The sequence below is a fragment of the Halichoerus grypus genome, chromosome 10 (genome assembly GCF_964656455.1).
Source record: "Halichoerus grypus chromosome 10, mHalGry1.hap1.1, whole genome shotgun sequence".
Lineage (NCBI taxonomy): Eukaryota > Metazoa > Chordata > Mammalia > Carnivora > Phocidae > Halichoerus > Halichoerus grypus.
Genome location: NC_135721.1, coordinates 104,975,062 through 104,990,121, shown reverse-complemented (window position 1 = coordinate 104,990,121; position 15,060 = coordinate 104,975,062). Strand labels below are relative to the sequence as shown.

Genomic DNA, 15,060 nt, shown 5'->3' with positions numbered 1-15,060 from the left:
TTGTACAGCACAGACTTACCCACAAGAAAGAGTTCATTTTCTAAAGAATCTTTTACCAAATTGAAGGTTAGGATTATGATCTTGAGGCTATGACTCTTTGGTTGTTATAATCACAACATCTGGAGGAATGTCTCTTTCTTCCTATGAACAAAATGATATGTTTACACTTTTTTGGGGGAGGGATATTACAAAATGTGTCTATTGCATGACTCGTTTTATAGTATAAGAGGTGATTTGAATTAAATTATCATTGAAATTTTTACCCTGTCTGCTTTACTCACTTAGACCATATGACTTTAACAGAAGAAAAAGTGATTATCTGAAACTCATTTTGTCTCAATTGAAAAGGATAGATTTTAGAGTTGAGGATTCCACACAGAAAAATACCTTTCCAAATTTATTCTCTCTACAAAGTGTAGCATCAACGTATGGGAAGAAAACCAGCATTTTTCACGTACTTAGTAAAGGTCAGGCATTCCACCAGTTACTTCCATTTGGAGATAACTCATCAGGGGAGACAGTTTAGCAACATGGTTGTGTGTGTGTGTGTGTGTGTGTGTGTGTGTGTGTGTGTGTGTGTCTTGTGGGGCTCTAGCTTTGTCATTGACTAGCTGAGTATCATTCAGGCATGTTACTGAGATAGGTGGTGATCTCCCCATTCTGTAGATAAGGAAACTGAGGCCCATTTAAGTAAATTTCTTCAGGGCCACACAACTAGTGATGTGCAGTGCTTGAATCTAGAGCCAAACCCTGCTCATGATCCAACTTCCTGTCTCTCATTCTGAGTGGTCCCCTTTCCCAGGCTGTTTTTTTGCATAGCTACTGAGTTGATGGTTTCAACCAAGTAGGCTAGTTGCTTTCATGTTGAAGGAGCTCAGATTAGAGGTATGGTTATAAGAAGAAGGCTCGGAAAAGGAAATTGGGAGAGGGGACTTGTAGTTGGTCATTCCCCTAGCTAAGTGTCCTTGAGCAAGTCACCTGTCTCACTTTCCTTATCTCATAAATGAAGGACTTAGGCTTCTAGAACTTTCAGATTTACCCTTTGATCATCATGAAGTATTCCTCCTTGTCTCTAGTAAGACTTCTTGTGTTATAGTCTATTTGTTTTAATATAGCCAGTTCAGCTGTCTTTTCTTACTGTTTGAACCCATGGTGTTAACTTTTTCCCTTCTTTTGACCTATTTGTGTGTTTCTATTTAAAGTTTTTCTCTTTGTTGGGCAAGTATGGTTGATTATTGCTTTATTATTATTTTTATCATCATCATTATTACTATTTTTATTCATTCTGACAGTCTGCCATTTGACTGGAGTGTTAGTCCATTCCATTTAAAGGAGCTGTCAATATGGTTATATTCTGGAGGTAAAGTTTGAAGAGGTATATTACATTTGCATTTTGATTTTCTGTATCTTCTCAGTTTTCTAATTTAACTTCATGAAAAAAAAATCTTGTATAGGTTGGATACTTATTAGTGTAACTGGTTTGTTGAGTGGGTCACACTTAGTAAGACAAACAGAAAGTAGTTTTATTCTTTTCCCACCTTGATGTTGGATGATATTTTTGGCAGATTCCATAGCTTTTGAGTCATTATAAAGTATAAAAACAACCTAATTTTTGAATATTAGAGAAAAATGTGTTACAATATGAATCAGAACTTCCATTTTCCCATCCAATGTAGAGCTTCTCCCCTTTTCCATCCTCAGATATGACCAGTGGCTTAGTGATCATCAGTGAGAAAGAAAGTTCATTTCTGGTTTAATTCTTCTCTTTGTTCTTCCTTCCCCCAAGGCGGGGAGGGTGGTCTCTGGCTCCTCCAGAGTTGGCAGGGGGCAGAAAGGGGGGTTAAGACAGTTTTACTTGGCTGGTGTTGTTTCTTTTCATGGCCAGTTCATCCTCATACACAGCCTGATATGGTTTTTTTTGGAGATCCCATGCAGGTTGATTGACACCATGCCATTCCTGGATGTGGGCAGTGTAACTTCTGCATAATCATTTATGATCTTGGGCTCCTGTCTTCCAGTGGTATATCACTGGTGTGTCCCTGAGCCCTAGTCCGGGCAGCCTACTTGGGTGGAGATCTTTTTTTTTTTTTTTTTTTTTTAAAGATTTTATTTATTTATTTGAGAGAGAGAGAATGAGAGAGAGCACATGAGAGGGGGGAGGGTCAGAGGGAGAAGCAGACTCCCTGCCGAGCAGGGAGCCCGATGCGGGACTCGATCCAGGGACTCCAGGATCATGACCTGAGCCGAAGGTAGTCGCTTAACCAACTGAGCCACCCAGGCGCCCTGGGTGGAGATCTTTTAGGATCACTCAAATCTCACTACCCTCTGTGGTATCCATTTGGTCTATAGGAAAACTCATATGTCAACACCATCAAACTCTTTAAGTGTAGCCCATTTCCTCTTTTACTGAGCTTCTGTTGCCTCGCTGTGCTACTGAAGGTAGTATCGGCCGGGCTCCATTGCTCCAGCCTCACACGTGCCCCTCAGAACAGGCTGTGCGTTTCTGCACAGACGCAAACGTCCAGCCAGGGGATAGGATCTCAGCCTCCCTCCTTGCAGGTAGCCTCAATGTGTGAGGGGTTGTTGTAGGCAGTTGGTATGAGCTGATAGACAGGGAAGGAAAGGGAACCACTCTTTGTTCCTGAGAATTCTCTCTGAAGACGTGTCTTCTGCAAGTTCCTCTCACATGTAGACTTGGGGGGTCGACCTCAGGACCGGTTTGGGCACATGTTAGCACATCCTGTGGTCACGTGCAGGGAACTCATCCCCTATTGTCTTTAGCACTGAGACTCTAGCTGAAAATCTGAAAAAGTAAGAGACTTCCTCTTCTACTTCTGTTTAAAAGAATTTAGAACTGATTGGCTCTGTAGCAAAATGCACAGATAAGTGTTATACTTTCAGCTACATTTATAACTTGTGAACTACCACACTTTATAATCTTCTCCCTTCACAGTAATGAGAAATACTAAGTATAAAATAAATGCTTAATGAATTTACTCATGATGACTGCAGGATATTGGTCTCTGGGGAAAGTAAGGATGACCAATATGATAAGAAGAATGAGGTTTCTAATCTGTAACACTCTTTGCTAATTTGGCTAAACAGTTGGTCACTTAAGTGGAACAAATATAATTCAAAACTATTGTTACCTTTTGGTTTTGTTGATGGTTTCCTTTGCTGTGCAAAAGCTTTTTATTTTGGTGTAGTCCCAATGGTTTATTTTTGCTTTTGTTCTCCTGGCCTGAGGGGACATATCCATAAATATGTTGCTAGGGGTGATGTTTAACAGATTACTGCCTATGTTTGCTTTCAGGAGTTTTATGGTTTCAGGTCTCATACTTAAGTCTTTTAATCCATTTTGAGTTTATTTTTTGGTATGGTTAAGAACGTGGTCCAGTTTTATTCTTTTGCTTGTAGTTGTCCAGTTTTCCCAACACCATTTATTGAAAAGACTGTCTTTCTCCATTGTGTATTTTTACCTCCTTTGTCATAGATTAATTAACCGTATGTGTGTGGGTTTATTTCTGGGCTATTTTGTTCCATTGATCAATGTGTTTGTTTTTGTGCCAGTACCATACTGTTTTGATTACTAAGGCTTTGTACTACATCATGAAACCTGGGATTGTGACACCTCCAACTTTGTTCTTCTTTCTGAAGATTATTTTAGCTGTTTGAGGTCTTCTGTGGTTCCATACAAATTTTAGGATTAGTTTTGTGAAAAATGCTATCGGTATTTTAAAAGGAGTTGCATTGAATCTGTAGATTGCTTTGGGTAGTATGGATATTTTGATGATATTAATTCTTCCAGTCTATGAGCATGTATACCTTTCCATTTGTTTGTGTTGTCTTCAGTTTCTTTCATCAGTGTCTTATAGTTAGTTGGTCAGGTTGACCAAACTGAAACCTGAAACTGAGTTGACAGGCACCTCTGGTGGAAATCTCTAAACAGTTTAGATCATATATATATTTATATATTTTATATATACTATATGAGCGTATTATACATATGTATATGTAATATGTGTATATGTATATAAGTCTGTGTGTATAGGTGAATATGTTTATTTAATGAATATGTATATACACACATAAATATATGTATTATTTATAGTCCTGATATAGCTGTCAAAGAAAGCAATGACATGATGGAGTTACCTCAAATATATTTTAAGAGCTGGCAAAGAATGAATAGCTAGCATAGATAAAGGAGAAAGATTTGGAACAAGATACAGGTGATTTTCCTAATTTTTAGAGCAGATACAGATGGATATAAAATGTATTTGTCAGTTTACTGATTAGCTTATCTTAAAGTAGAAAATAATCTTAAAACATTTAATATGCTTTTGTACTAGAGTCTATAGGTGACGATATGATAAGCAGTCATCTTAAAGGTATAGATTTGATTTTGACTGGAATTAATTACCCATATGTTTTCAAAATATATTAACATCTATCCTTTATTATACAATAGTGGTTTATCTGAATATCAAGGTCTAAAAAGGTAATGTCTAATGCTTAAAAAATAACCTTGGAGCTTACAAAAGTAATACATGATCATGCTAAAAATATCGGAGAATAACTGACAAGCACAAAGAAGGCAGCTAGTGCTCTTAATCTCATCATAAACAGATAACGATTATAGGCCAGAAGGAGAAACACCAGATTGCTTTTTGTTTATTGATACATTTTTTTTCCACAAGTTATAAAAAATGGTCCTTTCATGGTAGAACTTCCTTTGATCTATATTTAATCAGCTCACTTACTTTTTCTGTTAAAGACTAATAAGAATTCCCTTTCATGGCAAGACTTTATATGTGGGAAGCTATACCAAGACTGTGTCCAATATAATCAGAAATCTGCTAAATATAACTTTCAAACTTTATTTGTAGATAGATTTTGATGTAATTTTCTGAGCCTTAGTCAGTTGTTAAGAATTACTTTAAGATGCAGAAAAAGAAATAAGGAAAGTGAGCTGGTGCATAAGAAAAGAAGTATTTTAACATTTATGCCTGTTTTTAGTTCTAGCATTGGAACTACTTATGGCAGTTAATCTAAGGTGGACCTCAATATTTCATTTTGTAAATGGGGCAGTATCTGTCTGATTGTGGGGTCAAATGCAAGGGGGGATATAAATGCTTTTGGCCTATTTTTGGGGGGGTATACTTTAAATAAGATAAACATTCATGAAGGAATCCTAATTTGATAGAAAGCTTGGAGTTTTAGCCAGATATTTAAAAGAAGTTGTGTACAGAGTTCTACTTTAATTATTACCAGACACTGTCTTTGTAAGAGTACTTCATTATCCTGTTTCATTCATTGTGAAGCTTGTCTTTAAAATCATTAGCCTTTGATGATGAGTGAATACTTTAAAAAATAACTTTACAGAAGAAAAACTGTGAGTGCTATGGAGTTATTTAATTGAGGATACTGTTTTTTTGTTTTTTTTTTTCCTGTATCGGGAAAGAATTAAAAGGGGGTAGCTTAAAAAAAGAAAAAGAGTATGTTTATCTTCTTAAAGACAATTCAGCCATTATTTGGAAAAAGATTCAGTGTCTTTATATTAAGTCATGATTTTTTTCCCCAAAGATCTCTATATGGAAAAAATTTAAAATATAAATAAATAATCTATAGTTATAGCAAGGGGGAGGAAGAAATGGAAATGTGCTTTATCACATAATAACTATCTCAATTCAAGTTTTTTTTTAAATGGGTATTGGCTAGCTGTCCTGATAGAAATCATGACTTGCAAAATACTCCATATTGTTTAAAAATCAGTGGAAATGTTAAGCTGAAATGGCAGAACAAAGAAGCTCATGTTTAGGCTGATACACTGCGGTTCACTTTTCCATCAAGCACATACATCATAGACTGCACATATTGTGTAAAAATAATTGCCAAATGTTTCGGGGGTGGTGAGTCTATTTCTTCTCCATCAGAATTTATGAAGTTGTTAAATTGGAGTCATAACAGTTTATTTCATTAAGATGTTTACTGGATAAATATTTTCAGTAAATTTTCATTAACTTCAAGGAGGAATTATTTATTCAATGAAGTGTTAGGAGGCTATCACAAAAGGCACCTTTTTTTTTTTTTTTTAATTCTTTCTGCAGTAGAGTTTTTTCCCCTTTTGGTTCAAGCGAGTCTATTATTTTAACTGCTTCGATGGATCTGATATGTTGTATGCATAGAAACAGTAGGTTTTATCTGTAAGCCCACCTGCCAACCAGTCTCTAAGCTCTTGAGGCCGCGCGATCCGTAAACGGGGCATGGAAAGTATGGTGCATGTGTGTACCCTACGCGGGGTGGGTGCAGAGCTGTTGATTTCTGAAACTGGAGCCATAGACTCATGGGTTTATTTTGCATCATTTCTAGGTCATATAAGTACATAGTGGCTTGCTTTTAATATGCTGTAGGTATGTAGACATTCTGTTACTCCTTACAGCTCTAAGATGAGCTAGAGAAGGTCACTATCTGTGTCATGCCAGACCCCGTCTGATTTCTGACATGGACAAGAAGTAATTGTGCTTGAGGTTACAGTGAACCCTCACTCTGCGGATTGTTTTCGAGGCCGTAAATGAAAGGTTCTTGTGACTGTTACCTCCACTAATGTGTACAAGTTATAAACAATATTTTAGTAAATACCAAAGAGAAGAAGCAGCATGGTCTAGTAGAAAAGCGAGAGCTGACCTTTTTGGGTTTTGAATACCAACTGTGCCTTTTATTAGATACGTGACCTTACGTGAGCTCCTTAGGTCCCTCTGAATTTGTCCCCATCTAAAAGGGAAGTAACTAACTGTGTGTGTGTGTGTGTGTGTGTGTGTGTGTGTGTGTCTGCGAAGATTATGAAATACTGCATGCAAAGTGCCTAACACATCGCCTGGCTTATAAGAGCTACTTCTTAAGTGTAGGCCATTGACAATTTCTCTAGAAATTTGACATTTCTCTAGACATTTGACAAATATGTCATGTTGGGTCAGTTGAACAGTACATACAACTCATTGTATTTGTAGAAATGATGCGTACAGATTTTTTTTAATAAGGATTGCATACTTTTCATAAACTTGGAAAAGTGATCTGTATGTTGTTTTGCTCATTCGTTCATTCAGCATTTTTCGGTACTTGTTACATGTCAGCTTTCCTCAGTTCTAGGAATTTATGTTTTATCAGGAGAGATCAATATCTAAGGGAGAAATGACTAGAATTTTAAATTCCACAGAAGGTGCATTGCGAAGGCCCTGTGGAAGCACAGAGTAGGGCCATCTGGACCAGGACATGGGACAGCCCTTAAGCCCTCAAGATGTATCCTCCTCTTCTTGTTTTCTGTTTTTTAGAGATGTTTCATTTCTGGCATTGAATTTAGCCATACTTATAAATATTTCCTTTTCTTTGTTGAGACATACAGATTTTGAAGTTAGTCTTAAGGTGGAAGATTTTCCATTTCTCGATCAGTGGAATAGATTGCTCTCTTTCTGGCAGCATTATCTTTTGTATTCCTAACATGGGAGTGTGGTGGTCCATAGGAGGGCACCGTGTGGCTTGGTAGAATGACATGGCCTGCTGTTTGCTGATGGCTTTCCTCATGACTGCTCACCCTCAAGCTCGTTGGCCTTTTAGTGGGAGGCGTGCTCATGATGAGTGGAAACTGTTGATGAGTCAGCGAGAGTTATGTGACTGTGTTATCGGATAGTTATGTGGAACATCAGTCAGTGGAAATAGGAGCAGCTTTAAGAACACAGCCGGGTTGGGAGGTAAATCAAATCTGGTGTTAGAATGTTTTTGGTTGTGAATTATAGAAAACAGGAACTTGAACGAGCAGAGGTTTGTCACTCCTAACATGAACCTAAGCAATTTTGGGGCGGGGGAGGTTTGGTATGTAGCATGTCAGCAATGCCACCAGAGAACCAGGTTCTTTCTTTCTTTCTACTCTTTTTTGTCTGCCTTTTGTTCTCATGGTTGTGAGATGGCTCTACACCTCCCAGTAGCTTTTCCCAAGAAAGAGCGAAGGGACTGTGTTCATATAATGAGAACACACTTTCTCAGAGCCCGTTCTCTTGCATCTCGTTGGTCTGAACTGCATCCCATGGCTTACCCCTAGCTGCAAGGGAGTCTGGGGAACAAACCATTTTAGCCTGGCTTATTGCCACCTACAAGCAAATCAAGGTTATGTGTGTTGGTTAGACAAACAGCCATGACTCCTCTATCTGAGGATTTTATTTTATTTTATTTTATTTTTGTCATTTCTAATGACCTTAAGTCATGATTTGGTGAGCATTAATTGCCACCTCGTTAATGCATTTATTTGACAAATATTTATTAAATGCACAATTAAATGCCATTCCTAATTTAATAAAATATGAAAAATATCTGAGTATGGATGTAAGCTAATGACAGTTTTTCTTAGCTTATGTAGTAAACCGCTGGAACTGTGATTTTCAAATTTTTTTTTTATTTTTTAAGATCTTATTTTTATTTATTTGACAGAGAGATAGAGAGTACAAGCAGGGAGAGCAGCAGGCAGAGGGAGAGGGAGAAGCAGGCTCCCCGCTGACCAAGGAGCCTGATGTGGGGCTTGATCCCAGGACTCTGGGATCATGACCTGAGCCGAAGGCAGTTGCTTAACCAACTGAGCCACCCAGGTGCCCCTGGAACTGTGATTTTCAAATTGAAAGCAAGTGAATTTTGTTTAGCTGACCTCCATCATGCAACTCGTTCATAATTATTACCCACATACTCCCTTCTCTAACCCTTGATCCTTTTGCCGATATATTTGGAAAGCTGCCTTGTAAGTCCGAGTTGTTCTGGTTTTCCCATAATACTCCCTTTTCCAGCTTTTATATGCTTATCCATTAGGTCAGACAAATTTCCTTTTCAGAATTTGGCATTGTTTCTTTATTGGAAAGGAAACATTGTTTTAGGCCAGGAAAACTTGAAAAAGAAAATAGAAAACCATCAGCTACTTTAAAAAAAAAGATCAAATCTCATGTTAGGATTTAATGTTGGTCTTGTGCTGTTCTGTTTAGAGGGAACCAAGGTTGGTTCTTGCCCCTGGTTTATCTTTGAAGAAGTCTTGGCAAAGCTTTACACATGCTCTTTCCCCAAACCATGACATAAATCCCGCTTTTTAATTTATGTCCAGTGTCAGATTTCCAATAGTGGTGTCTGGCAGGGTCAGTAAGTCAAATTCTGAGGCTGCGAGGATGATTTTACTTGGTATGTGACTTTCCCTGCTTATTGTGAAAGCTGGGCACTAGCCTCATATGACCCCTCCCAGTCTCTTTCAAATTCTAGCCAAATTAGTGGTATTATCTAGAGAGTGCCCATCTTTTGGCTGTCCCCCAGTGACAGATCACTCTGCTACGTAAGTGGGTTGCAGATCTGATAGTTTATATCTGTGATGCCAAAGTTTGCACCAATAAAGTCTCTCTCTCTTTTTAAATATTTATTTATTTATTTATTTATTTTAAAAAAATATTTATTTTTATTTATTATTTTCATATTTGTTTATTTATTTATTTATTTATCTATTTATAGAGAGTGCAGGGGGGAGGAGCAGAGGGAGTGGGAGAGAGAGAAACTCAAGCAGACTTTGCGCTGAGCGCTCCATGTGGGGTTTAGTCTCACAGCCCTGAGACCACGACCTGAGCTGAAACCAAGAGTGGGATGCTTAACCAACCGAGACACCCAGGTGCTCCACCCGCCGTTATAATGATCCCCTCTTGGATCTCTTATTTAGAAAGATCTTAATTCAGGGAATAGATCACATTGATATTAATTATAAGTCATCCATTTCCCTACTTTTAGGAATCAAAGGCATATTTAACGACCAACAATATCTGACAGTCATGAGAAAAGCAGTGTTTCTGTGTTTCTGTCACTTAATTTAAAGCAGACATACTTGGAATAATAGAAAAAACGAGGAAGGTAGGTATTGTTATTCGGCAATTGAAATATTGACAAGAGCTTCAAGGCCATTATCACTTCCTTTATAAAACCATAACTGTAGGCTGTGCATTTTTTCTAGTGTGATGTTTAATTTTAAAATTTTTTGCTTATTTCCCTAGTTATTTCTCCTTTGTGTTGAAGGGTGTTTGGAAAAGGAAGGTTGTGATATTTATGATCTGTGCGTTTTTCTCTCTCTCTTTTTCACACAAAACTTTCATTGGATGACCATCTTTTAAGTTTTTGTTATGGAAAAATATAAATATAACCGAAAAGTAGAGCAGACACTATAATGACCTTTCATGCATCCTTCATTAAACTACAACAAATTCACGGACACTTGTTCCATCTGTTACCTCTCCTTGTCCACAACCCTGACTGGATTGTTTCAAAGCAAATTCTAGATATCTTCTTATTTCTGGATGGCCCGTTATAAACTGAAGATCTATGAAGAGCTGCATACCTGTTGTTAGTGGGCCGTTGATTATGATTTGGCTCAGCGTGTGCATGTTGAACTGTGTTTCTGAATCAGCCATCAGTTTGTCTTGGCTTTTTGGTCATTGTCGTTAGCCGAATTTACCGGCACCTGTAATTTCAGAAAATAGAATGGACCGCTGTTACCCTAACTGTGGGGTGTTGGCCGTGAGAGAGCCGAAGTCATGCATGCTGGCTCTGAAGTGGAGGGAGGCAGGAGAGACAAGGCCGCTGATGCTGGCTGACTTTGGGGAGTCCATGCAGGGAATTGGTGTTGCCTTGAAGGAGAGAAGTTCTGGAGCTACGTGTGACCAGGATGGTTGTACTCAGGAAGGGGCTGTGCAGGGTGGCTGGGGTCGCAGGATTCACATGCCTTTCAGTAAGGTGCTGGGAGAATTTCTTCCTTTACATTTACTTTAGGGTTAAAGATGGATTTTATTGTCAGAAAAGAAGGTGGCAGCTGAAGGAAGCACAAGCTAATCTAGGGAGTCCCCATCTGATCTGTGTGTGTGTGTGTGTGTGTGTGTGTGTGTGTATGTATGTGTGAGATTCCATTTATTCCGGAGTGGGATCTCCATGAATTAATGCATTGGTAGTCATTTCAAATTCTTGGAGCTCTTTCGAGTTAGAAATTGTGGTCCTTGTTTTTCAATCTACACATCATTATCCCTGCTGGAAGTTAAATTACTTTACACATGGAATCTAACATATCAGGGTCAGAGTCACAATTACAGTCTTTTTTTTTTTTTTAAGATTTTATTTATTTATTTGACTCAGAGAGAGAGATAGCGAGAGAGGGAACACAAGCAGGGGGAGTGGGAGACGGAGAAGCAGGCTTCCTGTTGAGCAGGAAGCCTGATGCAGAGCTCGATCCCAGAACCCTGGGATCATGACCTGAGCCGAAGGAAGACGCTTAACGACTGAGCCACCCAGGCGCCCCCACAATTACAGTCTGTGGACAGTATTCCATGGGCTCTTTTAATTAGATTTGGTAGAAACAGTTTATAGGAGTCGATGATTAACTTATATTAAACTATAAACCATTTACTTCCTTATTTGGGCTTGAATATATAAAATTAAAATATTAGAATAATTTAATGTATGCCAACAAGTAATTTTGAAAGGAAAAGTCACATTTAGTATTTATTAGGGACTAGCAGATTTCGATGTCAATTATTTATTGAAAACAATAAATGTGAAATAAAATCAGAGAGATCTTATTTTGATTCATTTTCCTTTATATATTTTTCTTTTTTTTTTTTAAAGATTTTATTTATTTATTTGACACAGAGAGAGAAAGCACAAGTAGGCAGAGCAGCAGGCAGAGAGAGAGAGAAGCAGGCTCTCCACCGAGCAGGGAGCCGGACGCGGGGCTCGATCCCAGGACCCGGGGATCATGACCTGAGCCGAAGGCAGCCGCCCAACCGACTGAGCCACCCAGGCGCCCCTATATTTTTCTTGATCGAAAAGTCTTAGCCAAGAAAAATCGAGCCCATAAATATGGCTTATTAGCTAGGACAATAAAAAATATACAATAGGAGGTAACAGCTGCTTATAGTTTTGTTACCTTCTGTTACCTACACAGGCTCTTACAACTTCTTCACCTCATTTCCCCCCTGGAAAAATAGAAACAGGAGTGGAATTTTATTCATTTACTTCATGGAATGAAAGTATTGAGTATATGTCATTGGGATAAGTAAATGCTTCAGTTCTAATTTTGAAAAATTCCTGTTTATTTTGATCTGTTTCCATTTGATTTTGTTCATTTGCTCCTTATAAATCAAATCATTGGAATCAAAATCTTTACTGAGATGGAAACAAAGAAATATTTTAAGTCTAACTTCAGAAATTTCTATTTGTTTGATATTATAAATGAAGCCATACCATGAGAAAATGAGAGCGCTATGGTCTTCAAAGCTCACCTTCGCTACTTTCTGTTATTAGTTGGATAATCTTTCTTCTTTTCCACGCCTATAGGAAAAGACATTACGGAATCCTGAAACGTGATCTTCCTTAAAAAGGTAGGTGTATGTGCTTTTTAAAATTAATTTGTGATGTTTTAAAAATTTTTATCTTGAGTAAATTACAACCCAAGACTACTTAATCAAGAAGCAATTTTTATGCTGCTAATGCATGCCATTGTGCATTGAATTAAAACCTCAGATTCAGCTTCCTAAATTCAATACTGAATTTCCCAGTCTTTTTAAAGCATATCTATTTTGAGCGAATTGTTGATGTCTGTAGCAGTCAGTGCATGTGAAGTGTAATAAGTGAATGTCTCTCATTTTAAAAATTGAAAGAGATTAATTTCCGCCTATCTTGGCGAAATATATTCCTCTTTTTTTGGTGGGTGACTTCGTTCTAGAAAGCCCAGGGAGCTTAGAAGAATAAAATGGTCTATGGCTCAAGTTGTGCTATCTCATGTTTTTTTCTATGAGATTTCTTTTTCAGAGCGTGGACTGTGGTTTGCATGATACTTTGTTAGACCTTGCTCTTCTTTGAAGCTAGAATGATAATTGGGCTTAACTGCAGCATAAATAATTTACATTATACATCTTGATACTTTGCAGCTGTAACCAAGTTGTGGGCATTCTTAGGTTTATGGAGCCTCCTGTAATCTGTAGAGTCTCTGAGAGGTTTCTAGATTTCATGGACTGAGCTCTGAGCCTAGTGGTTGCTGTTGTTTTCATCCAATACCTTTTACTCTCTAATGTGGACCAACGTCAGCCGGCCCTCCTGTTCTAAAAGGTGTGCTTGGGGACTTTGATTCTGAGGAGAGCGGTGGATCCCAAGAGGTCCTTGGACACATGAGTGTTATGGTGGGGCCTGATGGGGCTGTCACCCCAAAACACAGGATCTCCTCAGAGATTTTAGGATGTTTCAAGATCACAGAGGTCAAACCTGGCATTGCCATTCTATTTTCCCTTCAGTTTCCTCCCAAATTATAAGATTTTAGCTGTTCAGTCATTTCTGGGCAGAGAGGTTATGGTGTAGAAACATTTTCCCCATTTTATAATCAAGATTTTATTTATTTGAGAGAGAGAGAGAGAGAGCCCACATGAACTGGGGGGAGGGGTAGACGGAGAGGGAGAACAGACTCCCTGTTGAGCAGGGAGCCCGATGTGGGACTTGATCCCAGGACCCTGAGATCATGACCTGAGCTGAAGGCAGATGCTTAACTGACTGAGCCACCCAGGTGCCCCTATAATCAAGATTTTTAATATTGATGGGGTCTTTCTTCATTCTTCCATCCATTTCACAAAAGTGACTTTTCACCTCCAGCTTAAAATGAACTTGTCCAGAACATGGCCAGCTCCAGCCTGGGAACCGCTCAGTAAACACTTGCTTTAATTTTTTCCCTCACATTATTTCTTCAGATTTTGGCTTTCAAGTTGACACAGAGAAACAAGTTAATCACAGGGAGTGAGTATACTTTCTGACAAAGTGATGATAGGAAGAGAGCTGATGAACATCATCTACCTGTTGAGTTGTAACAGTACACTTTTAGGACATCCAGATTGTTGGACCTTGATCTTCTTTGAAGTTAGCATGATAATTGGGCTTAACTACAGCATAAATAATCTATATTATACATCTGCTACCAGATATACATTGAAAAAATTTGACTTCCAAGCGTTGGGAAAGTTGCTTTTTCTTTCTCCAATACCAATCCAAATCCCCTCTTGTGAACCAAGACCCTCATTTGTGTAATATATCATCACAGATCTGCTGGCTACTTAGGATGATGCATCTTTAGAAGAGGGCTCCTAACCTGTGTGGGTCATAGAGCCCAGGAGGCTGGGGGATATTGTAAGAGGTGCTGGAATCCATGGCAATATCAAGGATTGCTCACATATTAAATCGATACTGTGTCCCCTGTTTATGGATATTTGACAACTCTATATAGCTGCTACTGTTTTGAGGAAATATGCATGAATATAAAGTATTACTTAAGAGAAGCTTTTTACTATAATGGATTTTCTTAATAGGAGTTCAAGAGCCACTACTATACATGGTTAATAACTTGTTTTGACATTAAAATGGGTCACCATAATCAGAGACATTGAGAACTGTTGTTTTAGAACATAGTGAAGGCATCTAAATTAGGTTAGGATTGAGCCCAGGATCTAACCACAAATGTTCTTCAATAGTTATGGGAAAGAGATATCCACTTTTTTTTTTTATATTAGATCAGGTTATTTGAGGCAATGGATTGGTTAGACACCAGCAGAAAGGCTCGTCTTGCACTTTCCGTGCCATAGCCAGAAGCCACGTGTTGCTATTTAAATGTAAATTTTAATTGAGAAAATTAAAAATTGAGTTCATCATTCACAGTAGCCATGGTTTAGGTGCTTAATGGCCACATGTGGCAAGAGGCTATATCCTGGACAGCACATAGAACATTTCCATCATCACAGAAAGTTTTAAATCCAGAAAGCTGGATACGATTGTCTGTACTTTTAGTAGCTTTGCCCCTGAGGTCCTGGCATTGGATGGAGAAGACAGAGCCTGGTTTGCCTCATAGAATCGTGGAGAACTTTATGGACACGAGTTCCCTTGTGCATGAGTGGAAACGAAAATTGTTTTCCCCATAATCTTCTTCCAGTTCTCTCTCTCATGACAGCCCCCATCCCGTGACCGGTGGCA

The 15,060-nt window shown here is 38.3% G+C and overlaps 1 protein-coding gene across 6 annotated transcripts in view; it reads left to right on the top strand.

The window, feature by feature from the left end:
• The window catches only part of PLCB4 (phospholipase C beta 4), a 407,599-nt gene that overhangs the window by 18,411 nt on the left and 374,128 nt on the right, over positions 1 to 15,060 (top strand). For 4 of the 6 annotated variants that reach the window (XM_078056950.1, XM_078056949.1, XM_078056943.1 and 1 more), the window contains exon 2: positions 12,391 to 12,434. The exons of the other annotated variants lie outside the window; for them this stretch is intronic. The gene's annotated coding sequence lies outside the window, so the exon portion shown is untranslated. The remainder of the gene's footprint in view (positions 1 to 12,390; positions 12,435 to 15,060) is intronic. 6 annotated transcript variants of the gene reach the window in all.